At 50.1% G+C, this 8,261-nt stretch overlaps 1 pseudogene; it reads right to left on the bottom strand.

The window, feature by feature from the left end:
• Nucleotides 1–874: 874 nt before the first annotated feature.
• On the bottom strand, nucleotides 875–1,369 carry LOC147974895 (uncharacterized; annotated as a pseudogene).
• Nucleotides 1,370–8,261: the final 6,892 nt, after the last annotated feature.

The raw sequence follows: 8,261 nt of genomic DNA, 5'->3' as shown, positions 1-8,261 counted from the left end.
GCCTAAGTGTCCAAAAATCCTACCGAGTGAGATCAAACCTCCCACTCGGGGGCTTAGCTGCAGCCCAGTGCTCGCCTAATTGTTTAAAAATCCTACCGAGTGAGAGCAAACCTCCCACTCGGGGGCTTAGCTGCAGCCTAGTGCTCGCCTAAGTGTTTAAAAATCCTACCGAGTGGAGAGCAATCCTCCCACTCGGGGGCTTAGCTGCAGCCCAGTGCTCACGTAAGTGTCCAAAAATCCTACCGAGTGAGAGCAAACCTCCCACTCGGGGGCTTAGCTGCAGCCCAGTGCTCGCCTAAGTGTCCAAAAATCCTACCGAGTGAGAGCAAACCTCCTACTCGGGGGCTTAGCTGCAGCCCAGTGCTCGCCTAAGTGTTTAAAAATCCTACCGAGTGAGAGCAAACCTCCCACTCGGGGGCTTAGCTGCAGCCCAGTGCTCGCCGAAGTGTTTAAAAATCCTACCGAGTGGAGAGCAAACCTCCCACTCGGGGGCTTAGCTGCAGCCCAGCGCTTGCCTAAGTGTTTAAAAATCCTACCGAGTGGAGAGCAAACCTCCAACTCGGAGGCTTAGCTACAGCCCAGTGCTCGCCTAAGTACAGGACATAACCCAATCCGCAAGGACGACGAGGCGCAAGTCGACTGCTACCTTCTCCTTCGGAGTTGCACCGCAAATACAAGGTTATTTTGAGTGAAGATCAAGTTCCACTCGACGAATCAAATCATGAAGATATTCAACGAGAAATCAAGATCAGATAAAGCCTAAAAGGTCCCAGACCTCAGATCAAAGTACTCGAGCCCTCGGCTCGCCGGAGTTTAACGATTACAAATCCACTCGGCATTCCGAGCCAAATTTAAAGTGAAGCATAAAAGCTTTTCATTCCTCAGGAGGAGGACTGGAAGGGGCGACGAACTCGTCCAAGTCGATCCCGTCTGCAATACGAGTGGCAGCAGCAATGAAAGTCTCCATGAAGTCTTGAAAGTTGTGCTTCCTGGTATTGGCAACTTGGATGGCGGCCAGCTTTTCTTCTCGCGCCTCCTTGCAATGGACGCGGACCAGAGACAGGGCGACATCAGCGCCACATCTAGCAGAAGATTTCTTCCATTCCGCCACTCAACCTGGGACTTCATTAAGTCGAGCCATCAGGGACTCGAGGTCGTTCTGAAGCGTCGTCCCAGGCCAGAGTGACGTGTCGATCCGCGACATCGCAACCTTCAGTCGAGCAAGATAGTCAACCACGCTGGCAATACGAGACTCCAAACGGAGCACGTTCATTGCAGCCTCGTCCTTCACAAGGGAGTTAGCAGGGTCCAAGCCTGGCTCCACTCGACTGGTCTCCTCTTCAAAGTTCTGACAGAATTCTGCAAACATGATTCAAGAATAAGACAGTGACCCTACACAGACTTGGTAACTGCAAGACAGTCGGGGCAGAGTAATTACCTTCGAGCATGACGAACGGCTTCTTGGCGAGTCCACCGAGATAAGCCTCCAGATCGTTCCTCTTCCCCGCCAGCTCACCTGCCTTGTCGTGCAGAGCCATGTTGTCGTTCTTCAGTCGGCTGACCTCTTGATTGGCTACCTCGAGAGCAGCTTTCAGTCTGGAGTTCTCCTGCTCAAGAGCTCCGACCGAGGCCATTTTCTCTTCAGCAAGCCTCGTTTTGTCCAAGACCTCCTTCTATGCCTCTGCAAGATCTTGATCCTTCTTCTTCAGAGCTTCCTCCAGTTTATCTGCGGCGCATCGAGTGAAATCAACGTCAAGAATGGACAAGAAAGAAAAGCCACTCGTCAAGAATGGAGAACCTCACTAGCCATACCTTTTGCTTCTTCTTGCGCCTTCTTCAAATTCTCCTGAGCAAGCTTCAAGTTAAGGTTGAGCTGGATCTGCTGATTCTCCAACTCAGTATAGCAAGCTACAAGTTCGCAGGATTTCTGTAAAAATAAAAATCAGTCGACAGACGTCCAAAATAAGTTGCTTCCGAGTAACTAAGAGATAATGATGACGTTTCTAAGACTACAGTCGAATCAAGAACATTCGAAAGTAGTCTCGGGGACTACACCCAGTGGGTGCACTCAGCGTGCCCCCACTGTAAAAAAACAAACAAACAAAAAGTCGACTGCCCGCAGTCGACCGGATACAGTCCCATTCGACATGGCCTGACCAGACCGAGTGAAGAAATACAGCTACAGCAGCACAATATAAAGACTACAGTCGACTGCCAGCAGTCTACCGTAGTCTCGGGGACTACACCCAGTGGGTGTGCTTAGCATGCCCCCACTCGTCCAAGAATTGGCAGACACACCCAGTGGGTGTATAGATACAAAGATCTTCGGAAAAGAGATTCTTCAAACAGCACATCATAACAGACCAAGTGTTGAGTCGACTAACCTGGACGTTGCTCTGAAGAGCCGAGCTCGCGTCATAAGCTGCTTGGCTGGCCTCCCGAGCCACCTTCACTTGCTCCATCATGATCCCCGCCTGGCGTATAGCATCTTTTGCGGCAGCCGCTTGGTCCTCAGGGACAGGGTACGAGGCAAAAAGTGAAGGCGGATCCGCAGTCGACGTCGAAGGCCGCACACTTGTCAGAGGAATGGCGAAAGTCACAGAAGCCCGAGCGGTGTCACCACCATCCCGAGCTACGGCCTCAGACGCCGGAGCAGATTGGGGGGTCTTGTCAGCCGACGCCCTCTTGTTCCTCCTCACTCTCAGCGGTTCGTTGTCGTCGTCATCCGGGAGGTCGATAACATGAGGAGGGGCTACAAGGGAAACATTCAATTGACCAGAGTTGCAATAAATGTTCAGTCGACTCAAAGCAGAACGTCAGTAATCGTACCAAGGTTGGAGGTAACAGCATCCTCCATCTCTTGGTCGTCGTCCTTGGCGGAGATCTCAGAAGTAGCAGCGCTGCAAATCTCGAAAATCAGTCAGTTGGCTCAATGAATCGACCAAGCATCTGTCGACGGTCAACGAAGGAAAGCAAGTTTTATTATTACCCGGAAATAGTAGGGACAGCCATCTTCATCTTGGGCAGAGCCTTGGGCGGCTTGGACAGCGTCGCACGTGGGTGCTTGGGAGCCTTCCCAGTTGGCGTAGGAGAAGAGGTCCGAGGGCATTTCGACGACTGCCCAACAGAAGCAGTCGCCTTGCCACGTTCCCGCGCTGGATCGTGTGTGAGCTTGGATCGCCTCTCCAGGCGAGGGGGTTCAACCTCCTCCTCCTCCTCTTCGCTGGAGTCGACGTTGTCGTCTCCCTCTCCTTCACCGTCGGACTCCCACTCACCTTGGTCGTCTCCACTCTCACCTCCGCTCGCCTCCCCTTCCTCAGTTGGCTCCTGGGCCCCGTTGGGCGTCGAGTACATCTCGGTAGTCGCCTGGAAAACAACAGACAAGACAAAAGTCAATCGACCTACTCAAAGAAGACCAATGAAGAAAACAAGATCTCAGTCAGGAGCATAAAGACATACCTGGTCCACGTCATACGAGTTGTCGAGTGGAATTACCCTCCTGGCTCCTCGGGGGTTGTCTTTGTTCCCCGTGATGCTTGACAGCCACCCCTCCAGCATCTCATCAGTAACCTCCTCCGGGTGAACCCGAGTGGTGTCGTCGAGACCCGAGTACAGCCACATCGAGTGGTCACGAGCCTAGAGCGGTTGGATGCGCCTCCGGAGGAAGACCTCCAGCAAGTCCATACCAGTCACGCCCTCACGGACAAGCTCAACCACTCGACCAGCCAGCACTTTGCCTTGGGCCTTTTCCTCCGGCGTCACTTTCAGAGAAGCATGTTTTTCAGCTCGGTCAAGAGAGAAAGGGGGAAGTCCGGTCGACTGCCCTGGAGTCGCCTGGTCTTGACAGTAAAACCAGGTCGCCTTCCAACCGTGGACCGACTCCGGGAAAGTGATAGATGGAAAACAACTCTTTCCCCTCGTCTGGATCGCCAGGCCCCCACACAGCTGAATCACCTGCGTCCTTTGGTCACTCGACTTGGCCTTCTTGACCGATTGAGAACGGCAGGTAAAGATGTGCTTGAAGAGTCCCCAATGGGGGCGGCAACCCAAGAAACCCTCACACATGGAAATGAAAGCAGCAAGATATACGATGGAGTTGGGAGTGAAGTGGTGGAGCTGCGCTCTGAAGAAGTTCAGAAAGCTCCGGAAAAAAGGATGGGGCGGCAGAGAAAACCCTCGGTCGATATGGGTGGCTAGGAGCACGCACTCACCGTCGCGAGGCTGAGGTTCGATCTCTCTCCCCGGGAGACGCGCAACTTCGTGGGGAATGACTCCCCCTCGACCACGTCGTCGAGATCTGCTTGCCGGATCACCCACAGCATCCAGTCGCCCTGGATCCAGCCGCGGGGCAGAGCAGACCTTGAGGAAGATCCGCCCCGAGCAGATCTCTTCCCTTTCCCCTATGCCGCCGCCTTCTTCGCGCACTCCAGAGCGGATGTCTTGTCCTTCGCCATTGTCGCCGGCAAATCTCGCACGGGTCTGCGGCGCTAGGGTGAGAGCGGAGGTGGCGGAGGAGCTTGCGAAGGGAGAGATAAAGAAGAGAGCACACTGTTTGGAAACCCCGAGCCGGCTACTTATAAGAGGCCGCTCCCGAGTGGCTGACTGGTAGGCCCAGGCAATCCAGTCAAATCCCGCAGCAGACGCACGCGCAGTACGTGGCGAAAAAGGTGGCACAGAAATCGAGGAGCTTCCGCTTTATCGCTTCCGATTACTGCAGCCGCTCCCGTCCCGCGCGCTTCCCGAAATCCGAATCCCACGACATCCGCGGGCTGCAAAACAACTTGTCAAAACAGAAGACCCCGCTCGCGCCGACACTCGGTATGTCACAAGTAAAGAAATTTGCTCGACGAAAGGCCTGGAATGGATCAAGGCGACTGAAATAGGTTGATGACATCATACGTGACGATTGACCCAAAACGAGGCACTCATGTAGCCCAAAGAACCAGTCGGAAAGATCTCCAACTCTTTCCCCACTCAAACCTCGATCCATTCGGGGGCTAATGATGAAGCTATGTACCTAGGGTAGGGGCACGGACCTGTCCAAAGAGCCCTACCCGAGGACATCCCTAGAAGAAGTCACCTTTCAATCGACTTGAAGGTATCCCACTCGACGGGTTGAAGACACTCGACCAAGAAGATATCACTCGACCATGAAGCCAACCACTCGACTGCCAGGAGACCTAAAGTCACTCCGCAGGCAAACTGTCGGCTATTAAGTAGTCTTTATGGTCATTATAGCACTTTATTAGGGGCGTTACCAGTAACGCCCAACCTTAAATGTACCTTAAACCCTGCATCACTGAGGGCAGGAGAGGGCCGGCAAACTATATATAAGCCACCCCCTCCTCAGTATGAAGGGTTCGCACCCCTGTTATTCACACACGCATAATTCAATCGACCGCCTCCGGGCACCGAGACGTAGGGCTGTTACTTCCTCCGAGAAGGGCCTGAACTCGTAATCCTCGTGTGCTTACAACTCCTCCATAGCTAAGATCTAGCCTCTCTATACACACCCCCCCTACCTCACTGTCAGAGTTAGAACCACGACAGCGGCGGCGGCGGCAGGGCTGGGGCTGGGGCGCGCTAGGGTTTGCGGGCTGGGGCGGCTGGGCTCTCGGGCCCCGGGGCAGCGCCTTATAAAGGCCTCGGCCGGCGGTGTCCTAGCCGAGTACGGCCCATAGTCGGTTCCGCATTTTTTTATAAATACGCTCGGAAGAAAAATAAAAGGAAATACTAAACGGACTCCAAAAATCCTGAAATAAATTTTCCCGAGCTTCTAAAATCAAGCCCGATAAATTGAACATTTATTTGGGCCCTAAATGCAATTTTGAAAAACAGGCATTTTTCCTAAATTCAAATAAAACTACCAAAAAAACTCCGAAATAAATCTTATTTGATTTTTTTTATTAAATCCTCAATATTTGTATATTTTGGGAAAGTCATTTTATTCCCTCTCTCATATTTTTGTAATAGAAATAATTGATGATAAAATAAATAAAATCAAATGATCCTGTTTACAAAATTTGAGAAAACTCAATTATGTAAATAACGAAATCCCCAACTCTCTCCGTGGGTCCTTGAGTTGCTTAGGATTTTCTAGGATCAAAACCAAAAGCAAAATAAAATATGATATGCATGATGATCTAATGTATAACATTCCAAATTGAAAATTTGGGATGTTACAAACCTACCCCCCTTAAGATGAATCTCGCCCTCGAGATTCGGGTTGGCTATAAAATAGGTGAGGGTGGTCCTTGAGCAAATCTTCCTCTCGCTCCCAGGTGGCTTCATCCTCCGTGTGGTGGCTCCACTGAACTTTGCAAAACTTGATAACCTTGCTGCGAGTGACTCGGCTGGCAAACTCGAGAAACTTGACTAGTTTCTCCTCATAGGTCAAATTGTTATCCAACTGAATTGCTTCTAATGGCACTGTGTCTCTCAAAGGTATGTCAGCCATCTCCGCGTGACACTTCTTCAACTGAGAAATGTGGAACACATCATGAACTCCTGTCAATCCATCTGGCAATTCCAACTTGTAGGCCACTTCTCCCATACGCTCCAAAACTCGATATGGCCCTACAAATCGTGGCGCTAACTTCCCCTTAACTCCAAAGCGCTTAATCCCTCGAAGTGGGGATACTCGAAGATAAGCTCTATCTCCGACTTCGTAAACTATCTCCTTGTGTTTAGAATCTGCGTAGCTCTTCTGCCTGGACTGGGCTACCTTGAGCCTATCGCGAATCAACTTCACCTTCTGTTCAGACTCTTTAATCAAGTCAGGTCCAAACAACTGGCAGTCTCCCACTTCGTCCCATGACAACGGTGTCCTGCACCTCCTTCTGTACAAAGCTTCGAAAGGGACCATCTTCAAACTGGTTTGGTAACTGTTGTTGTAAGAGAACTCTGCATATGGCAAATTATCGTCCCAACTAGATCCATAATCTAGCGCACAAGCTCTCAGCATATCCTCCAAAATCTGATTGACTCTCTCAGTCTGTCCATCTGTCTGCGGATGAAAAGCTGTACTAAATTCTAGCCTAGTACCCAAAGTCTCATGTAACTGCTTCCAGAACTTTGAGGTAAACTGGGTTCCTCTATCTGATACGATACTCCTCGGAACTCCATGCAAACATACGATCCTGGTCATGTATATCTTCGCCAACTTTAGCACTGGTGTAAGTGGTCTTTACTGGGATGAAATGAGCTACCTTCGTCAATCGATCAACTACAACCCAAATCGAGTCATAGCCTGAACGAGTCCTTGGTAATCCCATGATAAAATCCATCCCTAGCTTATCCCACTTCCATTCGGGTATCGACAACGGTTGCAACAATCCTGCTGGCTTCTGATGCTCTTCCTTTACTCTCTGACATACGTCACAGACTGCTACATACTCCGCAATATCCTTCTTCATTCCGGTCCACTAGAAAATATCCTTCAAATCCAAATACATCTTGGTATTTCCTGGGTGAATCGAATACGGTGAATCATGTGCCTCTTGCAAAATCAACTTTCTGATCTCCGGGTCATTGGGTACATAAACACGGTCTTCAAACCATAGGGTGTCGTGCTCATCCTCACGAAATCCTTTAGCTTTTCCTTGGCTCATTTTCTCTTTTATAGAAGCAATCTCCTTGTCAGATTTCTGAGCTTCTCTAATTCTGTCCATCAAGATTGACTGAATTTCCAATGCTGCTACATAGCCTCTCGGAACTATTTCCAAACATAGTTCACGAAGGTTTTCTACTAACTCCTTGGGTATTTCTCCCGTCATTAACGTATTGACATGGCTCTTACGGCTTAACGCATCAGCTACTACATTAGCCCTCCCGGGATGATAATGCAATTTCATATCATAATCCTTGATGAGCTCCAACCATCACCTTTGTCTGAGGTTCAACTCCTTCTGTGTGAAAATGTACTTCAAACTCTTATGATCCGTGTACACCTCACAATGGTTTCCAATGAGGAAATGTCTCCATGTCTTCAATGCATGCACTACGGCTGCTAACTCCAAATCATGCGTGGCATAATTCAATTCGTGAGGCTTCAGTTGTCGTGAAGCATACGAAACAACTCTCCCTTCCTGCATAAGCACTGCTCCAAGTCCTTGACATGAAGCGTCGCAATACACCTCATAATCCTTGGTCTGATCTGGCAAAATCAACACTGGTGAGGTAACCAAACGGTTCTTCAATTCCTGAAAACTTGCCTCACACTCATCAGTCCATTTGAACTTAGTATCCTTCTTCAACAACTC

This window comes from Triticum urartu, chromosome 4A (genome assembly GCF_056163025.1).
Source record: "Triticum urartu cultivar PI428250 chromosome 4A, HENAU_Tu73, whole genome shotgun sequence".
NCBI classification, from domain to species: Eukaryota; Viridiplantae; Streptophyta; class Magnoliopsida; order Poales; family Poaceae; genus Triticum; species Triticum urartu.
Note: the sequence above shows the minus strand (reverse complement) of the source record. Positions and strands in the feature narration are given on the sequence as shown.